A 19,534-nucleotide genomic window follows, 5' to 3' on the forward strand; every position below is an offset into this window, starting at 1 on the left:
AAAAACTTCCTAATTGAGGTTATTTTTAGTGGTCTGTTGTGAATGTTATTACTGTGTGGCTGACGTTAGATGGCTGACCTATCCTCTCTGACTGTCACCAGTGATGGGATTATGACCTGGACTGACACAATAGAACGACATACCGGAACGAGCTCAGACAAGAAGGTTAAATGTTTTGTTTAATGTCAGAAACAGATGTTTCAAGTGTTGGGAATGCAGAGTGATGTCATCGTGAGGGAGGATTCCGGACAGCGAAGTGATGCGTGTATAGGGGGAGAAAATGAATTCATTAAATAAAGAATGAAATTTAGGTGTTAGGTTATCAATGGCGGTACAGCCGCTGCGTTCTGTATTGCTGCGTATCACAGTGATACAGGACGCAGCCTGCCCCTCATTTCTCTTCTCTTGGAGTATAGGGTAACACCATGAAGAAAGCGAAGACTTCCGCTGCTTGATAAATAGGACAAACAACACAGTCCACACAGCAGGACAGTGGGAGTGATCTCCCCAGAGATACAATCCTTTTGATAACGTCTATGCTCTGTCAGAGCCGGCCCAAACCAATATGATGCCCTAGGCAAGATTTTGGCTGGTGCCCCCTTGTACAGACGTAAGTTCCACCTCTGACCCTGCACCACTTTCCCAGCACCATCACCCCTCACCCATAGCAGTCCTCATTTTGGTGCTCCTACCCCCTATATTTTAAATAGGAACAGTGCGCACATTCGGTGCGCAGCCTAAAACAGGGCGTGTTCTTGCTGGGAAGGGGCATGGCCACACAATAATACCCCCAGTTGAAATTACACCAGACAGTACTGCAGCTTTATTCACATTATATCATGCTATAGTGTCTCTTATTCACGTTACATCACACAGTAGTACCACGTTACTCCTCACAGTAGTGCCCCTTATTCACATTACATCACACCATATTGCTCTTTATTCACATTACACCACACAGTAGTGCCCTTTCTATACAGCACATTATGCCACAAAGTACTATAGTGCACCTTATACACATAAAATCACACATTAGTAATGCATTTCATATGCAGATAGAACGCAGTCACACACACAGAATATAGGCATGCTGCATATCATTGTAATCAGCAGAAGCTGCTTGGGGTTCACTACGGCTGGCCGCCGGGCGGGCTACCGGCGACCAGCATACCGGCGCCGGGAGCCCGACTGCCGGCTTACCGACAGTGTGGCGAGCGCAAATGAGCCCCTTTAGCTGCGCTCACCACGCTACGGGCACGGTGGCGCGCTATGCGTGCCATGCTAATTTATTCTCCCTCCAGGGGGGTCGTGGACCCCCACGAGGGAGAATAAGTGTCAGTATGCCGGCTGTTGGGGTCCCGGCGCCGGTATACTGTGCGCCGGGATCCCGACAGCTGACATACTGAAGACCACCTGCTGCTTGTGCCCCTAGGCATTTGCCTAGTTTGCCTAGTTTGGTCCCTGTAATAAGGTGTCCCCTGCTTCTCCCAGTTCTGGCAGTACGGAGAGTGGGTGGATGTGGTTGTGGACGATCGCTTGCCCACCAAGAAGGGAAAGCTGATGTTCGTGAAGTCCACGACTGCTAACGAATTCTGGAGCGCCCTTCTGGAAAAGGCCTATGCCAAGTAAGTACGATCCTCGCAATGCCTCATACTGGGCCGCAGCCTGGATGGGCCTTTAGCTGGGGCAGAACAATAGGATACAGTATATTAAAAGCAACGCATTTCCCGCAACCGCACTTTTCTAACTCCACAATTATATGTATGGGGAAACATCACTGTTATAATGTACAATTTATAATTTACAAATAGATTTAAGGTGAACATAGCGGCTGTTATTTCATATGGATAAAATGTTTCATTGTTTTATCGTTGCGATACATGTTCTTCGTTGTTGCCATGCTTACTTACACCCCAAACATACTGTAGATACCTCAGCCGGGCCCCTTGCTGTCGCTATCCATACTATTAGGTGACCCGCACCTCTCTGCCACATCCTCTGGGTACCATCATTACTAGAATCCTTTGGGACTATTGTAGTAAGGCCTCCAAATTCCCATTACACCCCTGACTCTTGCATGTGCACTCACCCACAGGCTCAATGGCTCATACGAAGCGCTGAAGGGGGGGTCACCGTTAGAGGCTCTGCAGGACTTCACCGGCGGTGTTGGCGAACTGTATTACTCTGACAAAGCGCCCAAGAACTTGTTCCAGATCATCCAGAAAGCACTGAGGGTGCAGTCCCTGGTCACCTGCATCACAGTGAGTTACTCGTCGTCTTCATCCCCCTAACGGGGAACTTACTCTGATTATTACTTCCGATAAGAGCAGAGACACAATGCCACCAATCTTACACTACTGCCATTCTATTTATCCTACAGCGTTATATTACGTAGCGATATACAGGGGCAGATTTACGGGTGAGGGCAACCCCCACCTAATTTTATTATTTTTATTAATATTTAATAGAGAATAAAAAAGCCATTATGACATTTTTATTTTATTTTTTATTATGTATATATATTTACTAAGTAGGACAGCTTACAGGGGCAGGATGTGCATGTCCTACCCGTGTACACTTAGGCCCTCATTCCGAGCTGATCGCTCGCTAGTGCAGTGCAAATGCTAAGCCGCCGCCCTCTGGGAGTGTAATCTTAGTTTAGCAGAAGTGTGAATGAAAGAATCGCAGAACGGCACCAAAAATATTTCAAGCAGTTTCTGAGTAGCTGCAGACCTACTCCTTCCTTGCGATCACTTCAGACTATTTAGTTCCTGTTTTGACGTCACAAACACGCCCTGCGTTCGGCCAGCTACTCCCCCATTTTCCCAGGCACGCCTGCGTTTTTACCTGACACGCCTGCGTTTTTTAGCACACTCCCGGAAAAAGGTCAGTCACCTCCCAGAAACGCCCCATTCCTGTCAATCACTCAGCGATCAACACAGTGACCGAAAAGCGTCGCTAGACCTTGTGTGAAACTGCATCGGCTTATGTGAAAGTACTTCACGCGTGCGCAGTGCGCACCATACGCATGCACAGAAATGCCATTTTTTTTGCCTGAACAACGGCAGCTAGCAATCAACTCAGAATGACCCCCTTAATTCAAGATGGCATATTTGGGGTAATTCTGACCCGATCGCTCGCTGCAGTTTATCGCGGCGGAATTGCGCATGCTGGACGGGCAAAGGTCATCGTTCAGTAGTGATCGCCAGGCAGTCGCAGGGCGGGAGGGGGCTGGAATGCGGCATTAAGCCGCCGTGTAGGGGGGGCGCGGTCCGTCCAACAGAGGCATAGCCGGACCGTTGATTGGGCGGGCTGGGGCGGCAGCGTGACGTGTTACGCTGCAGCTGCGGCCAGTGGCAGCGACGATCAACTCCCGTTAAGTCGCAGGAGCTGCGCTGGCCGAGAGTTACTACACAAATACAAAAGGATCGGCGCTGTGCCATGCTTTTGTATTTGTGCGGTGGGGGGGGCGGACTGACATGCGGGGCAGACTAGCCGTGTGCTGGGCGTCCCCCCGCATGTCTGGGAAGATGATCGTAGCTGTGCTAAAATTTATCACAGCTACGATCATCTCGGAATGACCCCCATAGTACAGTACAGTGGACATATTTTGCAGTTATTGGCACTGACAGTGCCAACACAAGCATCCAAGTGCCTAAACAAGTGCTGCCCCTAAACAAGTGCAGCCCCTAAACAAGTGCAGCCCCTAGGCGTGTGCCTCACATACCTAATGGGAAAGTCACCACTGGGGATATATTTACAATGTGTACAGTGTACAGAAAGGCTTTTGACACCTGCTGTAACCGTGTCAGCTGCAAATGGCCCATTTCGCCATTGCTCCTGCTGGGTTTCCTTTATGTTTGTGCTATAAACAGGGGTGTATCTAGAGAGGAGGGGACCCGTGTGCAGTCTCCGGGTGAGGGCCCATTCCTCTCCCGTCCCGAGGCCGGCAGTAGCGCTATTAGCGCTCTGTCTGAGCACTAGAGACTCTGGCACAGTGCCAGAGTCTACAGCGCATGCGCAAGTCTCCGAAAAAATGGCGCGGCGGCCATTTTCCCGGAGACCTGAGCATGCGCTGTAGACTTTGGCACCGTGCCAGAGACTCTAGTGCTCAGACAGAGCGCTAATTGCGCTGCTGCGGCTGCCGGCAACGAGACTCAAGAGAGGAGGGGCCCACACCCGGACATCAGAAAGGTAAGTATATAGACGAAATGGGCGCAGTGTGTGCGGTGGGGGCCCCCTCAGGACCCAGGGGCACTGCACACACTGCACCCACTATAGATACGCCACTGGCTATAAATCTTCCCCGCACTGCTCACCTGCAACCCCCTCCCCATCCCCCAACTTAGAGAGTAGGCTGGGCGTAGAAAAATGATAAACATCACTGGGGGTCATGGTGTCTCCCACACAATGTCTCTATCCAAACATAGCACGGAAACTATACTTGCCTATGGATGACCCTCCCGCTTCAAGCACACCTCTTAGTGAAATGGGCGGTTCATTACCACCAGGGCTGTGGGCAATGACGCATTTCCTTTCATATGCCATTATCTCCTCCCATTCCTATTGCAATCAGTGGCTCAGAACCTGTCCTCTGTACCCATTAACTAGGGATCAGCTAGTTCTAGTTGCAGGGACAGACTTGGGCAGCTATCCAGCCCTGGCATATAATTGCACACGTGCTCTTGATAAGGGGGAATGGTTATGGCTCCTGGGGGCGTGTCACGAGTCACAGTGACCTGGCCTTGCGGTACGCCCCTATCTCTCTATGCCGGGCGGACAAGCAGAGCGGCGGGAGGTGGAGCTGCTTGGCCAGCTCGATCACTCTGTGTTTTCTGAGCGGCTCATTGTCCCTGCCAGATGGCCAGTCCAGTCCTGACTAGTTGCCTATTTATAGTGCATACTGGCCCACTCTCCTGCAACTCCCAATTTTTCAGGCAGTCCCCCGCACCCCCAGAAGACAGGCCACATTTACCGCATCCCATCTGCTTCCTAGTGAAGTGGATAGGATAAGGAGATTAGTAGGAAAACACCCAGTTGGAAATAGTTATATATGCTGCAGAGGGGCGTAGTATGGTTTTCCGGCGGTCGGGGTCCCGGCGACCAGCATACTGGCGCCAGAATCCTGACCGCCGGCATACCGACAGCTGGGCGAGCGCTAATGAGCCCCTTGTAGGCACGGTAGCGTGCTACACGCATCACGCAATCTATTCTCCCTCCAGGGGGGTCGAGGACCCCCAAGAGGGAGAAAAGATGTCAGTATGCCGGCGGTCTGGATTCCGGTGCCAGTATGGTGGTCGCCGGAAGGCCGGCCGCCAGCAACCTGAAGACCACCCGCTGCGGAGACGTGCTGTGGTCCCTCCATTTACATAAATATATATCAGTGACATGCGGTGGGGTGAGGTGGGTGAGGTAGGTGAGGCAGCTGAGGCAGAGCATTTCCTGTCATACCAACCTATATGCAAGAGTTATTACTATATAAAATATTTGAAAATACAAAGAATATATTATAAATATCTTCCTTGTGTTGGTTCAATTATTGTTATAGTCAAAACTTTGGAGCAAAAAGTCTGTGTACACAGCTGCATCTTTGTAAAATGCTCACATGTACCCTTGTCCTCATATATTGTATGTAAATCTGACTCTGGTACTAGCCAGTGCCTCCATAGCCATATACCTCACCTCACACCCCCGATTTTATATATATATATATATATATATATATATACACTGCTCAAAAAAATAAAGGGAACACTAAAATAACACATCCTAGATCTGAATGAATGAAATATTCTTATTAAATACTTTGTTCTTTACTTAGTTGAATGTGCTGACAACAAAATCACACAAAAATTATCAATGGAAATCAAATTTATTAACCCATGGAGGTCTGGATTTCACTCTCAAAATTAAAGTGGAAAAACACACTACAGGCTGATCCAAATTTGATGTAATGTCCTTAAAACAAGTCAAAATGAGGCTCAGTAGTGTGTGTGGCCTCTACGTGCCTGTATGACCTCCCTACAACGCCTGGGCATGCCCCTGATGAGGTGGCAGATGGTCTCCTGAGGGATCTCCTCCCAGGCCTGGACTAAAGCATCCGCCAACTCCTGGACAGTCTGTGGTGCAACGTGGCGTTGGTGGATGGAGCGAGACATGATGTCCCAGATGTGCTCAATTGGATTCAGGTCTGGGGAACAAGCGGGCCAGTCCATAGCATCAATTCCTTCATCTTGCAGGAACTGCTGACACACTCCAGCCACATAAGGTCTAGCATTGTCTTGCATGAGGAGGAACCCAGGGCCAACCGCACCAGCATATGGTCTCACAAGGGGTCTGAGGATCTCATCTCGGTACCTAATGGCAGTCAAGCTACCTCTGGCGAGCACATGGAGGGCTGTGCGGCCCCCCAAAGAAATGCCACCCCACACCATTACTGACCCACTGCCAAACCGGTCATGCTGGAGGATGTTGCAGGCAGCAGAACATTCTCCTTGGCGTCTCCAGACTCTGTCACGTCTGTCACATGTGCTCAGTGAGAACCTGCTTTCATCTGTGAAGAGCACAGGACGCCAGTGGCGAATTTGCCAATCTTGGTGTTCTCTGGCAAATGACAAACGTCCTGCATGGTGTTGGGCTGTAAGCACAACCCCCACCTGTGGACATCGGGCCCTCATATCACCCTCATGGAGTCTGTTTCTGATCGTTTGAGTAGACACATGCACATTTGTGGCTTGCTGGAGGTCATTTTGCAGGGCTCTGGCAGTGTTCCTCCTGTTCCTCCTTGCACAAAGGCGGAGGTAGCGGACCTGCTGCTGGGTTGTTGCCCTCCTACGGCCTCCTCCACGTCTCCTGATGTACTGGCCTGTCTCTTGGTAGCGCCTCCATGCTCTGGACACTACGCTGACAGACACAGCAAACCTTCTTGCCACAGCTCGCATTGATGTGCCATCCTGGATGAGCTGCACTACCTGAGCCACTTGTGTGGGTTGTAGACTCCGTCTCATGCTACCACTAGAGTGAAAGCACCGCCAGCTTTCAAAAGTGACCAAAACATCAGCCAGAAAGCATAGGAGCTGAGAAGTGGTCTGTGGTCACCACCTGCAGAACAACTCTTTTATTGGGGGTGTCTTGCTAATTGCCTATAATTTCCACCTGTTGTCTATTCCATCTGCACAACAGCATGTGAAATTGATTGTCAATCAGTGTTGCTTCCTAAGTGGACAGTTTGATTTCACAGAAGTGTGATTGACTTGGAGTTACATTGTGTTGTTTAAGTGTTCCCTTTATTTTTTTGAGCAGTATATATATATATATATATATATATATATATATAATCTGTCTCTGCCTCATGCAGATTTAGAAACTGTCCTCCTGGTCCCCCCTGGGGTCCTGGCTCTCACTGGGTTCTTTGGCTGTCACAGTCCCACTTCGACTGTCTCCACGGTCTGCCTGACTGGCTTTCACAACCCCACCTGGGCTGGGTACACAGTTGCCTGCACCTAGTCCCATTTGGACTGTCTCCACTCGGTAGCCATTAGGTATGGTCACACCGCCTTCTCTTTCCTGTAGGGGCGGATCCCTCCAGCCCCACCCAGAATCTATGGCTCACTGCTGCCATCTATCTTAATACTGCCTATATATATATATATGTATTGCTTGTCCCTGAAGACGGGGGATTACCCCGAAACGACGTAGGACCGTAATAAAGGCTTTACATTTGATTCATCAGTCTGTCGAGTGCCGCTGCTTTTCACTCTATACAAAGGATTGCTAACATCCTCAGATGGCACCACAGCAAGTATTCTTTCCCAGCGAGGAGTGCCGAGCCTGACTGCTGTGTATATATATATATATATATATATATATATATATATATATAAAACATGCAGTGTCGGCACTCACGGCACTGAGGAAATTAAAGCGGACACAGCTTGTGTGATCAACGTTTCAATGCAAATCAAAACATTTTCATCAGGATAAGTGCTCACAATTTTCAAACTCACCTAAATACCCCTGTCTGCCGTAGTCCATGGCGCCAAACATCCGACCGCTCCGTTCGGTTCAAACATGACGTCATCACGGGGTGCCGGGTGGAGCGTCACGGAATAACCGAACTGGAGCACCAAATTACAAAGCTAACAAAATATAAAAATTAGAAAGATTATACAAAACATCATGAAATAAAGTGATAAGAATGTAACAATACACCAGGCTGTGCTGTACCTTCAAGAGGGCATAAATAACACCTGTACACTAAAAGGGAAAACCTTTGCCCTGAGGTTGCATCTATACAGACGCCTTACATAATAATAATAACACTGATTAAAGCAGGGAACGTGAGGCTAGACAGACAGACGGATATGATGTGTCTAATGAACTGCTACAAATGTATAATATAATAACAAGAGCAAACAGTGTTACAAAAAAGCAGCGTAACCAGTTTGTGCATTTAAACCCCTCGGGGATAAAGTTTCAAGTAAAAAAATCCACTTTGATTCAGCCCTTAACAATAATTGTGCCCTGTCGCCGCCCCTTTTTAAAGGTGGTATGTGGTCAATAACACGATGACGCAGGATGGTCACAGAGTGACCGGCCTGCAAATAGTGTCTGGCGACGGTCTGGTCACCATGACCAGAAGAAATGGCAGCTCTGATTGCTGCCCTGTGGCCCGCCATACGTTCTTTAAACATAGTTTCTGTTTACCGATGTAATGGAGGCCACAGGGACAGCTGAGCACGTAAACCGAAACGAGTAGTGCAAGTAACTCTATCGTAGAGTTTACATTTTTTACCTTTATAAGGGTGACAAAAGGTGTCTCCCGTTAGCATGTGATTGCACGTCGTGCAACCAAACATTTGAAACAACCCTTACGTCAGTGGTTCCCAAACTTTTTTGAATCATGGTGCCCTAGAGTATCAGAATTTTTTTCACGGCACCCCTAGGTAAATAATTTCTTATCGAGAAATTTAGAAAGAAATATTAAATTAAGTAGATTGTGTTTATATGTCATCCCTAAGCTCAATTTTGTGGTGAGGGACAAGATGTGCTTCTGTTTGTCCCCCATATTTTATGACTGGCAGCCACCAGCATAGTTTTGCCTTTTATATTGACCATAAATAATTTGAATTGGTCCTGGACCACCAACCCCTGGCACCCCTGCAAGTGTCCCGTGGCACCCCAGGGAGCCACGGCACACAGTTTGGGAACCACTGCCTTACGTTGTGTATTGAGAAACATCTGTTCTGGAATAGATCTATTTGATGTTATTTGATGTTATGTTGGTTTTAACTACAAAGTCCCGAATGTTTTTGCCACGGCGATATGCCGGCATATCGTGTCACAAACACGCAATCAGAGCTGCCAATAGTGGTCGTCCTAATGACTGTCGGCCATAACATGGTCGACCATGTGAACGGATAGCGTAGGCAGCCTCAAGACTTGTTGTGACCATTAGCTCTGGTTCACCTGCAGCTGGCTGAGAGAGGTCAGTGTGTGTAACTCTACCCGGAGGGTCCGCGAATTGCGGCAAAATGCTGCTAGTGGGCGGAGCCTAATGTCGCAAGTGGGCGGAGGCTACACTCTTAAGCTACAATTAGCAATAAAATTGATTTGGTCCATCAGGGTTGGTTTCTGGGTACTCAGAACCCCCCCCCCCCCCCCCCTGGGTGCGCCACCGGGCACAATTATTGTTAAGGGCTGAATCAAAGTGGATTTTTTTACTTGAAACTTTATTCCTGAGGGGTTTAAATGCACAAACTGGTTACGCTGCTTTTTTGTAACACTGTTTGCTCTTTTTATTATATTATACATTTGTAGCAGTTAATTAGACACATCATCTCCGTCTGTTCTGTCTAGCCTCACGTTCCCTGCTTTAATCAGTGTTATTATTATGTAAGGCGTCTGTATAGATGCAACCTCAGGGCAAAGGTTTTCCCTTTTAGTGTACAGGTGTTATTTATGCCCTCTTGAAGGTACAGCACAGCCTGGTGTATTGTTACATTCTTATCACTTTATTTCATGATGTTTTGTATAATCTTTCTCATTTTTATATTTTGTTAGCTTTGTAATTTGGTGCTCCATTCCGGTTATTCCATTGACGCTCCACCCGGCACCACCGTGATGACATCATGGCCCTCATTCCGAGTCGTTTGCTTGATAAATTTCTTCGCATCGCAGCGTTTTTCTGCTTAGTACGCATGCGCAATGTTCGCACTGCGACTGCGCCAAGTAATTTTGCTTTGAAGATAGTATTTTTACTCACGGCTTTTTCTACGCTCCGGCGATCGTAATGTGATTGACAGGAAATGGGTGTTACTGGGCGGAAATACGGCGTTTTATGGGCGTGTGGAAAAAAACGCTACCGTTTCCGGAAAAAACGCAGGAGTGGCTGGAGAAACGGGGGAGTGTCTGGGGCGAACGCTGGGTGTGTTTATGATGTCAAACCAGGAACGACAAGCACTGAACTGATCGCAGATGCCGAGTAAGTCTGAAGCTACTCTGAAACTGCTAAGAAGTTTGTAATCGCAATATTGCGAATACATCGTTCGCAATTTTGATAAGCTAAGATTCACTCCCAGTAGGCGGCGGCTTAGCGTGAGCAACTCTGCTAAAATCGCCTTGCGAAGCGAACAACTCGGAATGAGGGCCCATGTTTAAACCGAACGGAGCGGTCGGATGTTTGGCGCCATGGACTACGGCAGACAGGGGTATTTAGGTGAGTTTGAAAATTGTTAGCACTTATCCTGATGAAAATGGATTGATTTGCATTGAAACGTTGATCACACAAGCTGTGTCCGCTTGAATTTCTGCAGTGCTGTGAGTGCCGACGTTGCCTGCTTTTTATGTTAGGAACCGGCTTTTCCCGTTTTCCTTCGGAGGGCACCGGCCATTATCAACTATTATATTAGCATACAGGACTCAGGAGTGCCATAAATTGCCTATTATATATATACTATATATATATATATATATATATATACACAGACACATACACACACGGTGAAGTCACATTGTTATGACCACCAGCTAATAGCCAGAGTAACCCCTATGGAGACCCATATGCAGCAGGGTTGACTGATCTGTCATGTTAGACACACGTCCGGTAGACCCCAGGCTCATTGTTACGGTGAGTTGCTCCGCTGTAGCACGTCGGTTGGCCCTCACGCACCTTTATAGCCGACGTTCACCTCTCACATCAATAGCACATGGTGCTCCGCAGTTTCCATGTTGGTTATTCGCAATGGTGTCCAGTCACGATACACCTTCACCGCAGCAGCACGCAGACAGGTCACACACTGCGCTGTGTCAGACATACCGCCACCTTTGGCCCGAAAGCCGATAATCATTCCTTGTTGCAACTCTGATAAATCGCCCCTTTTACACATGACAGCAACGAGTGATCTGTGTGCAGACAGCCTATCGCACACCTTATATACCCACCAAGCCAGCGCACGTCACGTGACGTACTTCATGGGCTACGCGCTGCTGATGTCACATGCTGGAGGTGGTCATAACAATGTCACGAGACCGTGTATGTGTGTGTGTGTGTATATATATATATATATGTGTATATATATATATATATATATATATACACATATATATATATATATACACACACACACACACACACACACGTATATATATATATATATATACTGTTTATGAAAATAAATAAATTGTAATAATAAGGGTAATGATCTAATATTAAATCTGATTAACAAATAATTTTTGCCTTTCCCCTCGTACTGCCGTAGTTACTCCGATAACACATTATAATTTATTTCAGCAATTAATAAATTCTCATTTGTCCCAGAAATCTGACACGGGCACAGGAGAAATTGTGGTGAGCACCAATGTGGTAAAGAACCATGCGTATACACTGACTGGGGCGGAGGAGGTAAGTGATTCATGGCGCTGCTCCGTAGTCGCCGAACCTCTCTGACTGGGGGGAAGGTAAGTGATCAGCTCACACTCTCCGGTTTTGTGATACACAGGTCACCTATCGCGGGGATACCATCCAGATCGTCAGAGTGAGGAATCCGTGGGGTTATAAAGAGTGGAACGGAGCCTGGAGTGATAGGTATGTACTAAATCTAACATTCATCAGGGTTTATTCAGTACAAAGGCAGGCAACCATTGAAGCAGAATTCTCCACCAGTTATACAGACCAGGGGCCGAATCCAACAAATAAATAACAGGATGCGTAACAATACGGTGCCTAGCCTGTGCCCGGAACATAACAAAGGCTTATTGCGGTATGGTAGCAAAAGAGGGAAGGGTGTGGATCCAGGTGCGGGTGAGGAGAGAGGGGGGAGCACCAATGTATTCTGATGCTGTATATATGTGGGGGGTGTATATGTACAGGAGGGGGTGTATATATGTACTGTATATGTGTGTGGGGGTGTGCATGTGCAGGAGGGTGTATATACTGTATGTGTATTGGGGAGGGGTATGTGTATATACATGAGGTGTGTATATGCATATGGGGGTATGTCCATGTGCAGGAGGGTGTATATACTGTATGTGTATTGGGGAGGGGTATGTGTATATGCATATGGGGGTATGTCCATGTGCAGGAGGGGTGTATAAATGTATATCGGGGGTTATGTGTATATACAGGAGGGATGTATATATGTATATGGGGAGGTATGTGTATGTACAACTCTTAAGAGGAGTGTATATAAACAGTATAACGGTGAGGTGGTGGGGTATATGTGTCTATATACACAGTATATTGGTGGTGTGGGTTTGTCCATGGACCCCGTCGTTAAGCAGCTGCCAGCCCCCAGGAGAGAGATGCTCCGACCCCCTACAAGCCCGAGCCAATGTCACCATGGTAGGTGCCAAGCAGACTCTGGGCCTCTGCAGGGAGGGAGAAGCAGAGATCCATTGATGGGACTGGATGCAGCCGCTGGGAATCATGTTTGTTGCGGATCAGCTGGAGTGGCTGTCCGGGGAAGTTTGGTAAAGGGGGCAGCCGGCCTTTGGCTGTTGAATTGCAACTCCACGCATGCGTACAGTGCACGTAAATGTGTGTGAGGATGTGTGTGTGTGTAATACAGTTGGATCTACTGTGGCGTAGCGTGTATAAGGGGCTCTACCATGGCATAATGTGTATGAGGGGCTCTGCTGTGGCATAACCTGTATAAGCAGCTGTACTGTGGCGCAATGTGTATAAGTAGCTCTACTGTGGTGTAACATGTATAAAGGGTTCTACCATGGTAATGTTTAAAAGGGACTCTGCTGTGGTGTAACGTGTATAAGGGTCTCTACTGGATGGTGCAACGTGTATAAGGGGTGCTACTGTGTGGTGTAAGCAGATAGTACTGTGTGGTGTAATGTAAATAGTGGACACCACTCTGTGTTGTAATGTGAATTGGTACTATTCTGTGGTCACGCCCCTTCCCCGTGAAGCCCCGCCCCTATATATTCCACTAAGGAGTGCCAAAATATATATTCGCTTACCAAAAAAATTAGGCTCAGGCCGGCCCTGGGCATAGTTTTCTCATAGCAACCTCAGAGCCATGGGGAGACTGTAGCCAGAGATCCGGACTGTGGTACGCATATACTGTACATTGTATATACTGTATATAATCACTGTAAAATGGTTAATGGGCAGTAAATGAAAAATTTGAATAATACTGTATGTAAAGAGTTGGATGTAATTGAGAGAAGGTCTGATGCCCAATCTCCTGTTATCACTGCGTCATCATGAATCTGTTAGTATAATGGAACGTGCGGAGGCCTGGGGAAACACAAGACTTTCTATAGTGCAGATTCCATATCACAATATATATATCTTACTCCCTATTCCGGTATATACCTGTACTATCTGCTCCTACTTTACCCACTGGGTACCCACCCCCTCCCGCGACTCCCCTCCAGGACTATTTGGTATGCAGACACGTGCTTATACTGATCTGAGCCAGACAACTCTTGGGACGCTAATGAATAAATATTAGGTAAATATCCAGGTGCTAATGAGTTACAGTGTAGGAGCCACAAGGGGGTATTCCTTGTAAATCCCTCCAGCTATTGACTGTAGTAAATAATGTCGTAGTACAATATCCATAATAACACAGCTTTTTGTTCTATATTCGAGGCTCACTGACTAAATACAGCATCTGCTCTGTAATCCCACAGTTAGCAGATTTTTAATTACTAGGTGCTTCATCGCGCCCTACGGGCGCTCTTCACACCGTCGCAAGGGGCTACGCCCCCTTAACCCTTGCATGCCTTTCTGTGGTTCATTATTTGTGTTATATGGAGTATTACCTGCATTCCTTTGTCAGTGGTTAAATATTGCACAATGAAAGGGTGTGCGATGGTGAAGGAGGCGCAGCCCCTTGCGACGGCGTGAACAGCACCTGCAGGGCACGATGTACAGAATGTAGCGGGTGCGGGGGGTACTGCGGATGGTGTCTGTAGATGCTGCGGGTGGAGGGGGGGCGGAAGTGGGGGTGGGGCCCGGATAAGGAAGGGTCGAGAGGTGCTGCGGGTGGGAAAGGGGCAGAGGAGTGGGGGATGCAGATGGGGGAGGGGTCCGGAGGCACTGCAGGTGGGGGAGGGGCAGGGGTGCCATGGGTGGGAGAGGGGCAGGTGTGGGGATGTTGCAGATGGGTGAAGGGTTCCGGAGGTGCTGTGGGATGGGAAGGGGCGGGAGTGGCGCTGGTGGGGTAGGGGTCCGCAGGTGCCATGGGTAGGGGAGGGGCAGGTACGGGTGTTGTGGCGGATGGGGAAGGAGGTCCGGAGGTGCTGCAGGTGGTGGAGGGGCAGGTGCGGGGGTGCCATTGGTGGGGGAGGAGTGGGTGAGGGGGGGACCACGGATGGAGGAGGGTGTCTGCAGATGCTGCGGGTGGAAGGGGGCAGGTGTGGGGGGAGACATATAAGGGGGGTGAATGGTGGAGGGGGCCTGGAGATTGCTGGGGGTGGTGAAGGGGCGGAGGAGTGGGAGCCGCGGGTGGTGTAGGGGGTCTGGAGGCACAGCATGTGGGGGAGGGGTGGAGTGCCGCATGTGGTGGAGGGGAAGGTGCGGAGGTGTGGTGCATTGGGGAGAGGTGTGGAGGTGCTGCGGGTACTGTACCTGCCAAAAAGGTAGTTGGAGGGTATGCAGTAACAGGGCCAGGACAGGGGTGACAGGGTCAGAACAGGGTTGACTGGGTCAGGACAGGGGTGACAGGGTCAGAACAGGGGTGACGGGGCCAGGACAGGGGTGACGGGGCCAGGACACGGGCGACGGGGCCAGGACAGAAATGACAGGGACAGGATAGGGGTGACAGGGCCAGGGTAGGGGCGGCAGGACCAGGACAGGGGTGACAGGGCCAGTATAGGGTTGACAGGGCAAGCACAGGGGTGACAGGGCCAGGATAGGGGTAACAGGTCCAGCATAAGGGTGACAGGGCCAGGATAAGGGTGAAAGGGCCTGGATAAGGGTGAAAGGGCCAGGATAAGGGTGGCAGGTCAAGGCCAGGGGTGACAGGGACATGACAGAACACAGGGCACGGGAGAGATTGGTATTAGGGACAGAACAGTGGTGACAGACAGATGTGTATTACCGAAGTCACTGCTGCTGGCTGCTGCTGTTCCACTCCAACCTGTTGGCATCTGCTGCTGGTGGAGACTTGGCATGGCTGACTCTCTTAGGCTGTAGTCCTGCTTCCTCTGCCCGTCCGCATCTCTCCCCCCCACTCCTCAGTCACACACCGCAGACCTCGCGCAGCTGCTGGGCACTGTGGTAAGGTGAGACTGGGAGTGACTGGTTAGCCCCCAGGAGATGCTGCGGCTGGAGGGAGGAGGGGGTCAGAGCCTGCAAGCAGCACGGACTTCTGCAGCGCTACCCGCCGGCTAAAGTGTGTGAAGGAGCTGGGCGCACCTCACTGCGAGTGGCAGCGCTGCAGCTAGCGGTGGGGTTGCAGGGGCTGGAGATAACAGAGGCAGTACGGAAAGTGCACAGCGGCTGGTGACCCACAAAACTGCAGCTAAGAAGCATGAAGTGTGCCAGAAAGTGACGCTCCTCTGCACCAGAGAGACCCTGCTGAGTATGCTGATGTGGGGGGTCAAGTATGGCATACCCCCTCACACACCCCCATACCTCCCAAATGTCCCGATTTTCATGGGACAGTCCCATTTTTTGGGGTCTGTCCCACCCGCGGGTCGCAGTGTCCTGGGGGGGGGGGGGGCAGTTGGAAAGCTCCTGTACTCGCTGTTCTGCTTAGCAGAGCAGCGGTGAATAGTGGAGACAGAGGGAGAGGGGGCATCAGGGGGTACGGATTATGGGGGGGTTCCAGCAGCAGAGTCGGATTAAGGGGGGGGGGGGGGCAGGCGGTACGTACCGTTGGCCCCACAGTTTTAGGGGTCCCCCCGGCTCGAGTAGCTCTGTCCCAGCTCAGAAGCTCCCCTAGCAACAACGGCAGCATTGTGCTACAGTCAGCACACACTGCTGCGTATTGGCAGGTCTGTGGTGTTGCAGGGAGGCAGCAGTCTCCCTGCTTTCTTCTGCCTGTGCAGGTGTGAAGGGGGAGCAACCACCCCTCTGGATTTAGCCCTAGCTGAGGGGCCAAAATTCCATTAAAAAAAAAAAATCCCGGAATTTGCATAAGGGGCGTGGCCTCGCGTCCCGCTATTAGACTACGCCCCCAACCCCACAGCAGGCACAGCAATGAGATAGGGCTCCCCTGTCTCATAATCAGCCCCTGGGGGCATGCCAGCAGCTCACAGAGCGCTGGGCAAGCCCCCTCACTGATGAAAACGGGGCCCTCCCGTGAAGCCACGCCCCCTTTTTGCTGTGTGTGTGTGTGTGTGTGTGTGTGTGTGTGTGTGTGTGTGTGTGTGTGTGTAAGCTGGGAGGTATGCACCCTGCCTGTGCCATGTCCATACTATCTGCTTCTGCTCCTATAGATTTGGCCAGATCTGTGACTCATTTGACTAACTCCGCCCACTGTTGTGACTCCGCCCAGCGTTAGCAAATGAATCACAAAGTCACAGATCTGGGCTATTATATAGGAGATATATAATATATATATATATATTTATTCATAAATGGTAAAACTTTTGCGCCTTCGGTGCTTTCTACAGCTCAATAAATATTTATATGTGTACCAGATTTCCAAGTATTAATTGCCTGTAGTGAGGTCTTTCTTGGATGTTCTTCCTCTATTCCTTGTAGCACGCAGTATGTATGTACTCATCAGATGTACAATAATGCACAAGGGAGAGGAGCATTATGCGTGCTCTTATGATCATTAAAGTGACTTTGTGCAATCACAAAAAAAGTGCCCAGTGCAAAGTGCAGCCTTGTTCCACAAGGTAAAAACCAATGGTGCTTATGAAATAAAATTAGCCCAGTTAGGGATCACATGTCAGGGAAACACTAACTACCTGGTTGGAGTGTTCTCTGCAGAGTCAGCTGATCAGGAAGTAACGTTCAGTACTCCGGGCTAGGCTTCAGAGTGGACTGAGGCCTAGCAAGCCGGGAAAGAGGTGAAGCCTAACTATACTGAAATGGATGCTGTGACTGACAGATGGAATGGTGAACAGCGCTTCAGACTGCGCCGAAGGTACAGCGTATATCTGTGGAAAACAAGGTGGACACTTGAGCCAAAACTCTCCTCATTGTACAGAAAAAAGTGAGTTGTTTTATACATTTTTACCCTTTTAATATCATGAAACACTCACTGGGCTAATTTTATTTAATAAGCACCAAGGCTGCACTTTGCACTGGGCACTTTTTTGTGATTGCACAAAGTCACTTTAATGATCATAATAGCACGCCGTACTGATACATTCCTCTCTCCCCTTGCGCATTATTTTACATCTGATGAGTACATCTGTACTGCTACAAGGAATAGAGGAAGAACATCCAAGAAAGACCTCACTACAGGCAATTAATACTTGGAAATCTGGTACGCATATAAATATTTATTGAGCTGTAGAAAGCACAGAAGGCGCAAAAGTTTTACCATTTATGAACATTTAACTACCTGCACTTACAGAAAGATAAGTCACCTGAAAACTGTTTTGCTGCCACTTTACTTTGGGGTGCAATAATACAGAAAGACTCTCATAAGGGAAACTTATAATTTTATGTCTGTTTATTGTCATTTTTAACTATACACATGATGCCCCTCCCCTGAATCTGTGCCTGACAGGAAAGGCGTAAAGGCGTGCTTTTCCTGAGCTGGTTTAGTAGACGAAAAGTTGAAGCTAGGGCCTTCAGGAAGCTCCTGATCATCTAGGTCAGTGGTTCTCCAACCTCGCTCCTCAAGTACCCCCCAACAGTTCATGTTTTCCAGCTCACCTAGCAGTTGAACAGGTGTATTCATTACTCGCTGACACATTTTAAAAGACCCACAAGTGGAGCAAATTATTTCACTTACACTCCTGTGAGGTTACCTGGAAAACATGTTGGGGGTACCTGAGGACCGTGGTTGGATAAGTACTGATCTAGGTCTTATCCAGAAGAGTGGCACGGCTTCTGAGGGTACTGGAGCTACAAGAGACGCACAACTGGCACCTGGTGAGCTGTTTGGTGGAGAAGCGCTTCTGCAGATGCCCTCACCTGCAGCGGAAAAACAGTCCCCACATGCAGGAACTGATTCAGGTCCAGTCACAACTTTCAATGGTGTCGCAACTGCGTGATTATCAGTAGACTGGGCATGCAATGCGGCCGCAATGCACATGCGCCAAGTTACCATTGAGATGCCGCTCGCAGTGAGGAATCAGTTACAGAGTGATTGACATGAAGAGGCCATTTGGGGGAGGGAACGGCGAGTGTCTGTAAAAATGCAGACGTTTTGTGACCATTTTCAGGGCCTGTCTCGGCAAAGCGGTCTCGTACCCATAAAGCATTGCGCAAGCATTGCAGCTCCCACGGCAACTCTGCCCCCAAATCCTTAACCATCCCAATGCTAACCAGGATTCCTATTTACTGTCACCAATCCCAAGCAACCGCTGTGGGAACACATCTGGCATTGGATGGCGGTGTCAGGCTGTTCCAGAGTCTCAGCTTTGATTGGGTTGCTTTGGCAGTTCATAGTGTGCGGTTGTGGTGGTTTATGGGTAATCTAAGTGCCTCGGCACCGGCACATATTGAGGCGCACAGAGGGAATCAAAAGTAGTATTTGTGCTGCAGGTAGGACCATTTTGATCAAGGCAGCTGGAAAGGGTGTGTGAGTTCTACAATCGCTCACATTATAAAGCCCTTGGGGGTGGAACTGTCACTGTCCCACGACCCCTACATCTGGGTAAGCAACCTGCTGTGTGTAGAACCACCCAGAGCATCCAGGTAGCTCTCTAATATCTCCCGCAGATAGTCCCACCCCTCACATGATGTCACAAGCCCTGTTCAGGTGCTGAGTCTGACCATATTCATAGACTATTATATACATACTTCCATCACTTTTAATCTGGTCCCTTTGGATGAGGAATTTCCACCAAAAGTCTACTAGCAATCATTTAATCACATTGGTTTGTCATTGTCACCCATACATGTGTCCATTATTTTTTAAAACAATTTAATAAAAAAGATCGT

The 19,534-nt window shown here is 48.9% G+C and overlaps 1 pseudogene; it reads left to right on the forward strand.

The window, feature by feature from the left end:
* LOC134910700 (calpain-8-like) overlaps positions 1 to 19,534 on the forward strand; it is a 135,417-nt pseudogene that overhangs the window by 54,158 nt on the left and 61,725 nt on the right.

This window comes from Pseudophryne corroboree, chromosome 4, assembly GCF_028390025.1.
Source record: "Pseudophryne corroboree isolate aPseCor3 chromosome 4, aPseCor3.hap2, whole genome shotgun sequence".
NCBI lineage: Eukaryota > Metazoa > Chordata > Amphibia > Anura > Myobatrachidae > Pseudophryne > Pseudophryne corroboree.